This window comes from Leopardus geoffroyi, chromosome D3 (genome assembly GCF_018350155.1).
Source record: "Leopardus geoffroyi isolate Oge1 chromosome D3, O.geoffroyi_Oge1_pat1.0, whole genome shotgun sequence".
NCBI lineage: Eukaryota > Metazoa > Chordata > Mammalia > Carnivora > Felidae > Leopardus > Leopardus geoffroyi.
The window spans coordinates 83,549,937-83,565,033 of record NC_059339.1 but is presented as its reverse complement, the minus strand read 5'-3'; the positions used below and the strand labels follow the sequence as shown (position 1 = coordinate 83,565,033).

General features: G+C 33.6%; 1 protein-coding gene across 3 annotated transcripts in view; it reads left to right on the top strand.

Moving 5' to 3' along the window:
* The first annotated feature begins 845 nt into the window (after nucleotides 1-845).
* CDH19 (cadherin 19) overlaps nucleotides 846-15,097 on the top strand; it is a 104,077-nt gene continuing 89,825 nt past the window's right edge. The window contains exon 1 of one of the 3 annotated variants that reach the window (XM_045457103.1): nucleotides 846-1,236. The gene's annotated coding sequence lies outside the window, so the exon portion shown is untranslated. The remainder of the gene's footprint in view (nucleotides 1,237-15,097) is intronic. The other 2 variants (XM_045457102.1, XM_045457104.1) reach the window with 2 other exon arrangements.

Here is a 15,097-nt window from a genome sequence, read left to right as displayed (position 1 = left end):
AAGTACATACTTGGGTATTGTACTTTAAAATTTAAGAAGGTAGATCTTAAGTGTTCTTAACACAATTTTTAACAAATGCTTAAGGAAAAAAAAGCTCATTTTTGCTTTTGACCCACGTTGCAGAGGCATCTAAGTTGTTTATGTAGCAAATGGTAACTAGTAAAATATGTTGCTTATGAATTTACATATGAAGTAAGCATAAACCAGGCATCACATGATCGATTTAGTTATTACTGGCATTAGTTGTAATCCCTTTCCTACTATCCTTCCTTTGTTATGATAAAAAGCAATGAACATGCATTCAGTCCCAATACTGGAGAACACAAGTATCTGAAATCTGTGTTTGTCTCCTCACAATAATTGCTTATGTAAACCTTAACAATATTACGTGTTTCAGACATCAATTATAGTTTTAGCACTGTTTCGGCCTTAGGTCCTGTTCCTGTTTTCGGACCTCTCTCATTTGGTACAAAAATACTTTAGCTAAAAGCAGCTTTAGTAATCAACAGATAGCTTATTATTACGTACTTCATAATAAATAATAATTATAACAAAATCTAATCATAAATTTAACACAATAAGTATATTTAGGTAATAAACCGAGGAGAAGAAAGGGATTTTAATTTAGACATTGCCCTCTTTCTGTATTTTATTTGATTCCTGAGCAGAAAGACTGACTAAAGGAGCAGCCAGAAGGCACAGACACAGATTGGGAAAGCTCTTCTGTTTTTAGTAACTTTTGTGCATGTTTTAAATCGATCATTTGTTTCATCAGCTAATCCTCAAGTGGAGGGCATGTCCTTTCCACTCGCAGAAGTTGAATTCCCTCCTTATCACCTCCAGCCAATGCGTACTTTATTTTCCTTTTGCTTGTTGTTAGGAAAAAGGAGGCGGGGGGTGGGGAGGGACTGTTCATACCAGTTGCTGGAGCTGTCTGCATTTTCATCCAAGCCTATGAACGGACATCAGAGTGCCCTTATGATATTTTGCACAAAAGGCTCAGTGTTCATGGCTCTACTCAGAGAACCCAAAATAGCATCCAGTAAGCAGTGACATAGTGACATAGTGATACTAAAAGCGCAGGCATCCGCAACTCAGAGCAGTAACCCAGATGTCAGGTTCGACGAGAAGCTGGTGAAACAAAATAGGAAGCCTTCCTCCTGCAGTTCCTTCTGCGTTTATCACGAATTTGGAACCTCAGTGTTGGCAGACCTCTTAGAACTTGAAGATACACAGGTAAGAATGTGATAATTAGGCATATTTGACTTCTGTATATTATCTCTTAGTGGATAGAGGGCCCAAAAGTACTTGAAAAGCTCTTTGCTAGTTTATGGTCCATAAGGGGAAAAATGTTCTACAATATGTAAAACCATGACACGTATATGAACTTTTTCAAAACCAAATATTTGTGAGAATATTTGCCATCTCTGCACTAGAGATTTGAGGAAAAATCTAGAACATTAAAACATTAAATTTATTGGGGGGAAAGCATCACTGCTGCTTCTTTCCCTTTCTCCAGGATTTTGTTTTCCCATATGTTTATCTCTTTACTATCAGATGCTATAAACCATGAAAGCACCTTAAAGGGATGAGAAAAATATAAAGTAAATATTTTCATTAAATTAATTGTTGATTTAATTAAATTAATTATTTATGATTATCAGTATGGAGCTTTCCGCGTATCTGAATACAACTGAATGTTTCTTTGAAGGACTATCCGTTCTCAAAGTTGACATATAATTATTTTATTTTCTTCCCCTTTGCCAGTTGTTTTGGGTATCAAACTTTGTACTGACTTTAGAAAAGTCTTAAAACAAAAAGCTTCAGTAATGAAGAATACTATAATAATAATACTAATAAAAGGAATCTGTTGGGCATATTATCAATACAGACACATATTCAGAATGTGCACATATTAATTTCAATAAATTATATCCATTACATGTGATAAAACTAATTCATCAAATGTGAAAGACAAAAATGTCTAAATTAAGAATATGTAAATTGTAGGAGATACTTAACATTGTTTCAGTTTTGGTTTATAACAAGCAATTTTTAGTAGGGTTACTAGTTTTAATGAAATATTTCAGTGTAAATTTGCCTGAGGGATTTAGTAAATCTGTAACTACAATATAAGAAACACACAAAGAGGTAGCAACAGAAATATCTAAATAGAATGGCAACTATTTTCTTTAAATACATTTCTGTTTTAGTTCTATGAATTCATTTTTTGAATTAATATATCTGTAGATAAGATATTATTAATGTAAAATATTTACAACTTTAGCAATATATATTTATATTTTGGATCCATTTGCAATAACAAATAATGTAATAAAATAATATACATTCATATAATATCCTTTATTCCACATTTAAAAAACTTTAGATGTTTAAATATTACACATATGCACATATACATACTTCTAAGTTTTAATTTAAAATATTTACATTTTAATATAAAGTGTACATTTCTGTTTTCCAAATTTTGTAACTAATACAACTATTCCCAAAAAGTAATAAATGTTATGAAATTAAAAGTGTAAAATTATTCAATCTTTACAAATAACCAGTTTATGAAATCTAGAAGTCATCTGATCTCTTATTCTTTACACATGTTTTAACAATGACCAAAATGTCTCAGATCATTCTGTAAATTATATCTGTATTTTCCATTGTCAATTTTAGTAAGTTCTTGTGCCTTAATGAAATATTGAAATATTTATACTATTAGTGTCTCTCTCTCTCTCTCCCTCTCTTTCTCTCCTCTCTCTCTCACAGACACACACACACACACACACACACACACACACACACATACATTGTAGAAGTCTTAAAGGATATATTATCTATTTATATTTTTGGTTTTGTTTTCTCCTCTGGAATCTTTCCAATATACTTATCCCCAGGGAGCTTTTTTTTTTTTTTTTTTTTTAACAAATTCAATCAAATTATCATAAATTAAGATGCATTAAAATCTTTAAAATGATGTGCACACATGCTTCTCAAGCATTCTTAAGATATCTGTCTCATCTTTCAGGAATTTGCCATAATGAAGACATACACAATTTGATAAATGATAACCTATAACTAAATATAAATTGAGATTGAATGTTTTTGACACTCACGCTCTTAACATGTTCTCTTTAAATATCATATTCAAAGTGTTACTGAGTAGTATTTAACACGTTATTGGGTAGTAATATAGTAGAAATAAGTGTATCACATGATTTAAAAGGACATGTTGGTCTTTTCATATACCTTTCTTTAGGTTGGAATTTATTGCTCCTGACCTAATGTTTGAGAACAATGATAATAAATATGAGAAAAATGGAACATTTATATTTTGTTGTCATGACAATTTCCTCTACTATTTATAATCTTCCCGTACCTACGTCTTTGCTTTGGCATAATAGGTTGAGGGTGAAAAATAAACAAACATGAAACATAATAACCCCACATGAATCCTTTCTTTCTAGCATTGCTTTTGACAGCTCCCAGACTTGAGAAATGAGTTGCTTTTGCCAAAGTGACCAGAAAGGTGTTTGACACGTGCTTGAAAAACCCATACTCAAAGAGTTTTCAACTCTCATCACCACTCACTTGAAAGAATCAACTTAAATGTTCTAAAACCTGCTTTTCTGCAACTTACAACAAATCAATGTCTTTCTGAAATGATGTGTGCTCTGAGATGATCCGGTAAGAGCGTTCTGGTCTCACTTTAAAAACCACTTTAGAATTAGGAGAGCAGAAATATTTTTGTCAGAAATTCATTGCACTAATTACTCATTAAAAAGACATTCAGAATCATCAAAGAATGTTTTAAAGTGAAGACAAAGTATCTAATTGTTGGAGGCTTTGCTTTGGCACACCAAGTCGAGTTTGAAATGTTAGTATAGGACAGTGACTTAACAAATTACAAGTTCAGTACATCCACATTTTATCTGTTCCTTCATTCTAAGAACTTACATGATAAATGAACTTTGTAAATTTATAGGATAGTATATTAAAGTGGGAAAAATTCTGGCACATCAGTTATAGCTTAAAATAACCTAGGTAATTTTCTCTAAGTGCAAAATTTAGAAATGTCATTTCTGTGGAAATGAGCAAATTATACATATAAATCATAGAAAAGGAAAATGCCACCATTTTTTTTTCTGTTTTTAAATTGGATTATAGCTAAATTGTTTCCAAGGGTTTGCTACCATTTTTTAAAAAAATTCTAGTAGAGATTGACCTTTTTTTTGATGAAGAGATAATGCTGCTAAATTCAGAGACAAACATAAAATGTAACAAGGAAACTAAAGAGATAAAAAGAAAAGGGTATACATGCATCTTTCTAAAAACTTTTTAATGGTATTGTTCTTTGTTATTAAGTAAATACTTCATGACAATGCTTGAGATTGCTTTTGAACCAGAAAAGCAAAATATAATGATTTCCCTATAATATTAGATGAAAAAGAAAGGGGTCATAACATCACTTTTCAGATAGAAGTCTCTCCCTTTCTAAATAAGGCTTTTGTCTTCAGGTCCATAGAGGACATTGGTTACTCTTTGGTTATTTTCACTCTTGTATCCAATGTCTGTAAGATATGCCAATTCTATAAGTATATCAGGATTTGACTCCAAATTAGTGGTTAATAATAAACAGCATATGTGTTTTCGTATACACACTTATACATGCGTCTATGTATTTGTTTATGTATTTATATATATAAATTTTAAATATTCATGAATTTGAAACATACGCATGTGCGCACACACACACACACACACACACACACACACACACACTCATTTGATAATTTCAAGACCACACAAATTATTTGTTAAAATTCTATGCCTTTTCTTTTCCCCTCATCTTTTTTTTTTAATTTTTTAAAGTTTTTATTTTAATTCCATTTCGTTTACATACAGTGCTATACTGGTTGCATGTGTAGAATATAATAATATAACACTCCCATACATCATCTTGTGCTCATCACTACTGGTACACCTACTTAGCACACCCATCACCTACTTAACCCATTTCCACACCCGCCTCCCCTTTGGTAACCATCAGTTTGTTCTCCGTCGTCAAGAAATCTGTTTCTTGATTTGCTTCTCTCTCTCTCTCTCTCTCTCTCTCTCTCTCTCCCTTCCTTTTGCTGATTTGTTTTGCTTCTTAAATTCCACACAGGAGTGAAATCAAGTGGTATTTGTCTTTCTCTGACATTTTGCTTCGCATAATAGTCTCTAGCTCCATCCATGTCCTTGCAAATGGCAAGCGTTCATTCTTTTTCGTGGCTCAGTCACATCCCATTGTATATATGTGTCACATCTTTGTTATCCATGCATCAGTCAGTGGACACTTGGGCTGCTTCCGCAGTTTGGCTGTGGCAGGTAGGGCTGCTCTAAACATTGGGATGCATGTATCCCTTTTGAATTCATATTCTTTTGTATTTTTTGAGTGAATACCTAGCAGTGCAGTTGCTGGATTGTAAAGTAGTTTTATTTTTACCTTTTTGAGAACGTCCACACTGTTTTCCAGACTGGGTGCACTAATTTGCATTCCCACCAACAGTGCAAGAGGGCTCCCCTTTCTCCACATCCTTACCGACACCTGCTGTGTCTTGTATTTTATGTCATTTACATAATGGATTATATATAAAGTTGCTTCTATGAAATTTAAATTGAAACCATTTTAAAGATACGGAGTAATGTTGTCATCGTGTGTGTATATTAAACTAATGTTTAAAACACACAGCTCTTAGGGGCGCCTGGGTGGCTCAGTCGGTTAAACGTCGGACTTTGGCTCAGGTCATGATCTTGTGGCTCATGGGTTTGAGCCCCACTTCAGACTCTGTGCTGACAGCTCAGAGCCTGGAACCTGCTTCAGATTCTATGACTCTCTCTCTCTGCCCTTCCCCTACTCGTGCTCTGTTTCTCTCTCTCTCTCTCTCTCAAAAATAATAAACATTTTAAAATTAAAAAAAAACACACAGCTCTTAAATCATAAGTATAATTTTGATGAGATTATGTGACATTGTATTATAATGATATTATTGAGCATTTGCATGGAGAAGAGGAACAAGCAATACATTTTTAATCTGTATATGTGTGAGTTAAGTATCACAAATTTTAGTAAACTATTAATTAGCTGCTTTCTACATATTGTGAAACAAAATGATGTTAGGATTGCTACATTAAGAAAATAAGGTGAAGGATTATTTTGTGTAAGAATATCATCCCTTGGGGCACCTGGGCGGCTCAGTCAGTCAAGCGTCCCACTTCAGCCTAGGTCATGATCTTGTGGTTCACGAGTTTGAGTCCCTTGTCAAGTTCTGTGCTGAGAGCTCCGAGCCTGGAGCCTGCTTCGGATTCTGTCTCTCTCTCTCTCTCTCTCTCTCTCTCTGCTCCTCTCCCACTAGTGCGCGCTCTCTGTCTCAAAAATAAATAAAAACATTAAAAATTTAAAAAAAATTTAAAAGAACATCATCTCTTCATAGAACATATTAACTTTTTACCCATTTATAAATGGAGCAGCTCATAATCTAGAGAACTTAAGTTTTAGAGAGAAAAAGGAAATTTATTCACTCATTAATTAATTCATTAATTAATTTGTCAGATTATACTGAATGCTTCTACATTTAAACACTGAAAGGAAGCATGTTTATCTTCTCTGGCATAAAATGCAGAGGAATCAAAAACTTAAACAATTATATCATCTTGCTTTTGAAATCCATTTTGTACATCAAATTAACTATATTCATGTTGATTTTCCTTCTTGAAATCTATATGTATTTTTAACTCATCCCATCTCTTGGAGGTACACTTGTAGCATTTTCTAGTTCTAAATATGTATCTCTTTTAATTTTTCCTATATACATTTTATTTAGAATTAAAATGATGTACCCAAATCTCTTATTTTGGGAATCATAAAGTAGAAATTTATTTACTCTGTAAGCATGCCATTCATGTTAAAAGGATTTAAAAATCTCCCTTGAAAGGTGTTTCCAATATTGTATTTACTAAAATACATTACTTTGTCATTTTTTGTACATAGCTAATAGCACATAGTTGTAAAATGATATCTTCAAAATGTAAAATAGTTGTGTTAAACACTCCACTAAACTAGTCCATCTGGTTTCAAATTTTGTCTTGAAAATTAATTTTCATGACTACATACTCTGAATAAACTCAACAAGATAAACTAAAAATATAAGCTACTAAAAAAATTGTGGGCTAGTCATTAAGTTATTTGAACTTTGTATTTAAAAAACAAAACAAAACAAATGATATAGAATTTTTGGCTTATATGTTTTATATGAAGAAACTAAAAAAATTGAGTTTTTTATTATAAACTTGAAACTAAAATAGTTATTTAACAAAATGTACACAAATATTTTGTACTAAAATAATTATATATTCTCATTTACTTTTTAAAACTAGTCCTTTGAAATATACATTCCATACTAGGACTCAAAATTTATTATAATTTTAGTCCAAAATGTTTGTGGATGAATAAATACTAAATTATGCTCTTAATCAATTAATTTTTTTTCAGTTTTGAAATTGATTTGAGTATTATCTTAATACATGGAATAATCTGAGAGATTAAAAGTTGAATTCTCTGAATTTCTTTTTTTAACTCTCAAGTCACAGAGAAGTGTAAGGAAATGATTACAATTATACTACTATTATTTACTTATATATTGTTATTATTCATAATAAACAGAATTTACTGAGTGGTTATGTTGGTACTCAGTTTATTTTTTTTTCTTTGCAACATTTTTGCTTGTTATTGCTCATTTAATTGTCCCAAAAATGGAATCTCAAACACTACATTTTCTATCTTAAAACATTCTTCTTTAACTCCAAACTTCCCAGGGAAGAGTTCCCACATCTCTGCTTTTCCTCTATTAGCATCTACTTTGAATGAGTCATCTACTCTTGGAAACCAGTTCTAGACTCTAGTCGTTCTTAAATCCACTCTTTTCTGATTCCTGACAATCACTCCAAAAACTTGTCTTTAGCTATTCATGAAGACGTACCACTTTTTAGTTCGCTTTTTAATTGACAAACGGTTTAAGAAACCTAATCTGGGCACTTTGGCTGCATGTTAGTTTTGGCGCTGGGTAAATTACTGCTCGTATTGATGTGGCTTCCTTTGGTGACAAGTTAAGAGAGATTTCTGTTTTCATGTTCAGCTGGTAACGTTGATTTTTCCAATTACATACAACTCACTATAGAACTCTACTTAATACTGTGAGTGTTGTCCCCTACTAAATCTTTCTATTATCCAACGACCCAACAACTATCATTGTCATCATCCTGTCTAATCTCTTTAAACATTTGAGTATATGTGTCAAAAGTTACCTAACTAGCTTTAACAAATAGATTTATATTTTTTACACAATAATATATTGGTAAACAATGTTTTGCACCAAAATTTCTAAATAACAATTTGCTTCTTTAGGATTGTGTCCAGGCATGAGTTTAATAGATAAAATGGTGTGAAATACTTAATACTCCTGAAATATATTTTCTAATTTTTTAAAAAATATAGTTTCAGCTTATTTTACTTGCATGAAAAACAATTCATGACAAAAAGTTATGGATTAATAAATTGGAGGTTATAGGAAGTAAGTGCATATATTTGAGAGACTTAAGAGGTAGAATTGACGATAGATGAAGCTTGAATATATGTGGAGGTAAAGCAAATGTGGAAGGGGGATTCTTTATTCACTTATTCAAGTGCCAGTTTTTGAGCGGGTACTGATTTTGTTCAGTGAGAGACAGAACATAATAATAAGATGAACAAGCAATAAAAGATAACGGTTTCTATGTGGGTCATAGACTTTGAAATGTCTCTTAGAAAGTAGGTCTATAGATTAAGAAAGAGATAAATATGGACTGTTGGTGATCCTTTGTGATGCTTTGTTGTCTAGATGTTAATTGAAGCCATAAAATCCGAAGATAAATTATCTCATGAATAGAATAAGCAAAACATTTCTTAAGAATGGGACACCCGGGTGGCTCAGTTGGCTAACCATCCAACTCTTGATATCCACTCAGGGCAGGATATCACACTTTGTAGGATTGAGACTCACTTTGGGCTCTGAGCTGACAGCATGGATCCTGCTTGGTATTCTCTCTTTCTCTTTACCCCTCCCCTATTTGTGCACATGTGTTCTGTCTCTCTCTTAAAAAAAAATGGAACTCGAGTATTTAGGGAAGAGGACAATCAAATAAAATAGAGATTCTTGAGGTGAAAGAGGAACTTGAAAGTGTATAGAGCTTTGCAAGCCAAAAAAGAGAATTTTTAAAAGGGAGTGGGGTTATGATGAAGGCAACATTGTGCTGCACCACTAATTTCAAAAAAAAAAAAAAAAAAAAAAGAAAAGAAAAGTATTTATTGAAGTTTGTTAAAGAAATAAAGGGGATCCTTCTCACCCTGGATGGATTGGTTGCATTGTAGTATTGGGAGAAAAGCCAGATTGCATTTTTCTGTAGATTGGATGAGAAAACATGGAGACTGTGAATGGCCACTTATTCTGTAATAACATTTGCCTTCCATTTCTTCCAGATCTACTTTTGTATGTTGTGCCTTTTGAATTAATCTTTTCAGTCTTTTTTGATCCTATTTTCTATATCTGTGCTTTGTTTTCGTACTTTCTTAAAGATTTTTTTTCCAAATTTATCTTTCAAAATTTCCTCCTACATATACCTTTAAAAAATAGCCAGGAATTACAATTCCTGTCTAAATACTCTTATTAAGAGCAAGCTATGATCCTTTCCTGGAGGATGGAGGAAGTTTCTTTTATTTACCTAAGGAGATTTTGATCTGCCTTTTCTTTCCTTTCCTTTCCTTTCCTTTCCTTTCCTTTCCTTTCCTTTCCTTTCCCTTCCCTTCCCTTCCCTTCCCTTCCCTTCCTTCCCTTCCCTTTCCCTTTCCCTTTCCCTTTTCCTATCCCTTTCCCTTTCCCTTTCCCTTTCCCTTTTCTTTCCCTTTCCCTTTCCCTTTCCCTTTCCCTTTCCCTTTCCCTTTCCCTTTCCCTTTCCCTTTCCCTTTTCTTTCCCTTTCCCTTTCCCTTTCCCTTTCCCTTTCCCTTTTCTTTGTCCTCTACTACTCTTGGCATTTGTTTCTGCTTCTTTTCAGCTATATTTTTATGCTTTGTATTTGGTTTGGACTTTTTCTTTCAACTAGAGTCTTGCCCCAAATGGGACTTCATGTATGTATAACAATAAGGAATGTAAAAATTGTTTGGGAAATCTCTTTTTGTATAAGTGAGGAATGGAGTCTAAATACTGCCAGACTTCATGAAACATTTTTCTGGCAAGACCAAGGTGATTGATTTAGAGATTCTGAAATATCATTTCAGTTTTTCTCTTGAGGATATATATTTCTCCATCAAAGAAAGTTGAAAGGGGGCGCCTGGGTGGCTCAGTTGATTGAGCGGCCTACTTCTGCTAAGGCCATGATCTCACAGCTCATGGGTTTGAGCCCCGCATTGGGCTTGTGCTGACAGCTCAGAGCCTGGAGTCTACTTTGGATTCTTTGTCTCCCTCTCTCTGCTCCTCCCCTGCTCTCTCTCTCTCTCTCTCTCTCTCTCTCTTGCTCTCTCTCTCAAAAATAAATAAACATTAAAGAAAATTTTTAAAAAGAAGGTTGATAGGAGGCAGATAGTCAGGGGAGAGAGAGACAGAGAGAGATAGAGACTTCAACTTACAAGTTGATAGAAATCAACTTTTGTAAATCTATATTTGGAAGTTACAGTGGAACTATATGGTAATGGTTTTATCCTTCTGATATCTCTGGAGTTCTTAGGTTCTGTGACTACTTATACACATATCTACTCCCGTCTCCTGCCAGATCCTGGCATTTCACATAATGTAAGTTGGACACCATTAGCCTTGGGTGTAAAAACCTGAAATTATTTGTAATCTTTAGGATGTATTTCCCATTGTCAATTGCTGTGACATTGAATGAGCTCTTCCTGCATGATTTGAACAGTATGCATATTGACAGTTACTCCTCAGATTTTTTTATTCTTGTAGCAATCGGGACTTACTAGTGATTCTGTTTTGTACTTCAGGAAGAGATTAATTAGAATTTTCCAAAGAAACCTGGGAGTATAAATATTTAAATAAATGGCATCTTTTTGTGACATAATTATTACTATCTTTATTGAATATTTAAAGCATAAGCTTCAGGTCCAGCTAATTATTTTTATGTGACTTATCACAGCACACCTAGAAGTTAGGTATGTTATCTCATTTTGCAGTTGGAGAAACTCAGTCTGATAGTGTTTAAGTACTTTGACTGGTGTCATGCAGCTATAATATTATAGAGGCACAAATCTTTACATTTTATACAGATTTCCTTAACAGTCAGCATTCATTTAATAGTAAATGAAGATTTAAGTAATATAATTAGGAAAAAGAACCAGCTGGAAATTATACAGTTCATTTGACTTAATTCCTTATTTCATAACCTACCTTTGTCTATCCTCAATCTGTATTACTTCTCATAACCATCTATTCTAGGTGTAATTTGGCAGCCAGAACATTACTACTGCATGACCAGGGCATAAAGTAAAAGTTTGAGGACCCCTGCAAATTGTTCTCTTGAAGAAAGAGAAAAGCAGGATAAGGTGGGCGATATGGACTTGAATATTCAAAATGGCCACGTTTTCTGTCTTGCAGAGCAGTCTCCCAGGAAGTGACTCCCTGATAGTCTCCTATAGGTAACACAGAGTATGCCCAAGAGTGTCAACTCAACTGTGACAAAATATGAGAAATTCTATTGAAGTTTTACCTCATACCTTTGCATTTCAACTTTGAGAGTATTTTTTATGAAATATCTAGATAGTGGTAAAAGTTATAGGAATAAATGATTAGCACCTAAAAACGTATTACAGCATTGGAGTTTACCCTATGTATTTTTTTTCTCATAGGAGAATTGGGAAACTGCTCTAGAAATAAATTCTGGCCAGTATCTCCACATATATTTATGTTCTAGAATAGCATCCGTATTTGGAAAATGGCTCCTGCAAGTTTAAGGGTACCAGCTCTGGAGGAAGTAAATTGCTCGGATTTAACTCTGGCCTGACCAATTATTACATGGCTAAGCAAAGCTATTTCTATGGGTTCACTATCTGCATTTATAAGATAGCAATAATAATGGAACATATGCCATAGAATTGTTGTAAGATAAATCAGTTAAAGAATGGCATACTCTTTGTATAGTAATAACCATGAAGTAAGTACCCAGTATATGCTGGATAAGATGTTGATGATGATAACGATGATGGTGATGATGGTGATGGTGAGGATGAGGATGATGGCCGTGGTATCCTTGAACTATCTGCCTTAGAATCACACTGGAGCTGTTAAACACACCTAAATGATGAATCTGAATCTGTGGAGTGTGGTATCCACATTTCACTTAGCTTTTCAGTTAATTCTAGTGTGAATAAGGTGAGTACATCATTTTCCAAAAATTGAGTGATGGAACCAACCAAATTATTGTTTACTTTACACTTATTTAAAGAACAAGGGATCCTTTGCATACATAATAAACACTTTAGGGACACCTGGGTGGCTGAGTCAGTTGAGCATCTGACTACTGATTTCAGCTCAGGTCATGATCTCGTGGTTTGTGGATATAGCCGTGCATCAGGCTCTGAGCTGACAGTGCAGAGCCTGCTTGGGATTCTCTCTCTCCCTCTCTCTGCTTCTCCCGTACTTGTGTGCTCTTTCTCTCTCTCTCTCTCTCTCTCTCTCTCTCTCTCTCTCTCTCTCAAAATAAGTAACGAAACAGTAAAAAATACTTTAGGGGTGCCTGGGTGGCTCAATCAGTTGTGCATCTGACTTCATCCTAGGTCGTTATCTCATGGTTCTTGAATTCTAGCCTGGCATCAGGCTCTGAGCTAACAGGTTGGAGCCTGGAGCCTGCTTCAGATTCTGTGTCTCCCTCTCTCTCTGACCCTCTCCTGCTTGTGCTTTGTCTCTCTCTCAAAAATAAATAAACATAAAAGTTTAAAAAAAAACACTTTAGAGAAAATATAATCACCTCCTTCATGTTTTGTCATGTTTGTTCAGATTTTAAAATAATATTACTTCAATTTTCAAATACAGTGCTTTTGCATGGTGGCTAAAATGCTTTTAATACCTTAACCAGTTCATCTGAATCAGGTACTATTTGGTTCTATGATACTATTTTAGGGGTGCCTGGGTGACTCAGTCAGCTGGGCATCCAATTTCGGCGCAGGTCATGTTCTCATGGCTCATGAGTTCGAGCCCCACATTGGGCTCTGTGCTGACAGCTTGGAGCCTGGAGCCTGCTTCGGATTCCATGTCTCCCTCTCTCTCTCCCCCTCCCCTGCTTGCATCCTGTCTCTCTCTCCTTCAAACATAGATAAACATTAAAAAGAAAAAAAATTAGAAAATTATGATACTATTTCATAAATTTTTAAATTGTGTATTCTACACGCACACACATACACACACACACAATGAAGTATATGGCTTTAAATTTTTTTCCATTCACTAAGATTTAGGTCTTTAAAAAGCCGTGTTTATATTATGCCTTTTTCAATACAAAATTATATTTTCCACACCATTTGGCAGTGGTGCTTACTAAGTATTGCTTTTGATGGTAGAATACATTTATAGCTATTATAGTGATAAAAAATATGTACTGAAAACAATTGATAATTGAAGAAAGGAACATTTAGATGATATATTTGACCATGTGTTATGTAGTTACTAATACAACATCAGCAAAAAAATGTCAAATAGAGGGTAACTGTCTTTATTTACTGTAGTAAGCAATGGCTAAAAAGATTTTCAACAAGTGAAAAACAAAATAATATATACTTAATGGAAATTGAAGACAAAATAAATAATTTTGTAATACATTCTTGGGACAGTAGAATGCATTGTTGGTAAGAAGAAACATATTTTTCCTTTCCTTGTTTCTATGGTGATACATACATTCAATTTGCCAGATATTATTTATGTGATGAAAATAATGAACTCGTAGTGTTTCATATTTATCCAAACAATGTTTTGGGGAAAAATGTCTCCCTTAACATAATTTTATGATTGTGGAAATTCTCATGCTTTACATGCATGGTAACTGGTGATTTTGTTAAACCATGATTTATTTATGGTTCAAGAAATCTTCAAAAGTATACTTTGTTCATCGTTCTATGAAGTTTTATTTCCTAAATTTGTTTTTTTAGTTATTTTTACCATTGAAAGTCATTATTTATTGGTTCTATACTATCTGAAAGCCGTATATTCATTAGAATTAAACTGATAATAAAGGAAATTTGGAATATACATTATATTTTCTAATCGGTGGATCAGTGGCATATCTGCATGAATAATAGTATTCAACCTGTATAGAACTACACACACACACACACACACACACACACACACAGCAGAAGCCTTTAAAAAAAAACATTCTGTTTGTTTAAACATAATTTTTGTTTTTGTGTGTAATGAATGCAACTTTGATTACTTATATTCACAGAAACTAAAAATGAATCAGATTCAACTAATTATGAAGATAAAATCTACTTGGGATCAATTAAAAATTAAATCTACTCTCTATAATATTGTATGGTGATCCAAATCACAACAGTTCCTCAATTCAGTTTATATAGGTATAATATCCTAATGCCAAAAAAGACAGTGTAGGAAAGAACTAGTAGAATCATTTTTCATATGATATTAGCTGGAAATCATCATATGCTATATAGTCTATATTATATATCTTAAAATTTATATTTTGTGTAACATATATATATACTGCCTACAATATATACCATAGGTAGTTTGTAATATATAACATATATAGCTTACACTTTATAGATTAAGTATTAAGTTTTTGTTATGTATTATATACATACAAAGTGGTATATATACATTAGGAATGCAAGAATGTCTCAATATTATTGAAACTATTGGGGTGCCTGGGTGGCGCAGCTTAAGCTGGGTGGCTTAAGCGTCCGACTTCAGCCAGGTCACGATCTCGCGGTCCGTGAGTTCGAGCCCCGCGTCGGGCTCTGGGCTGATGGCTCAGAGCCTGGAGCCTGTTTCC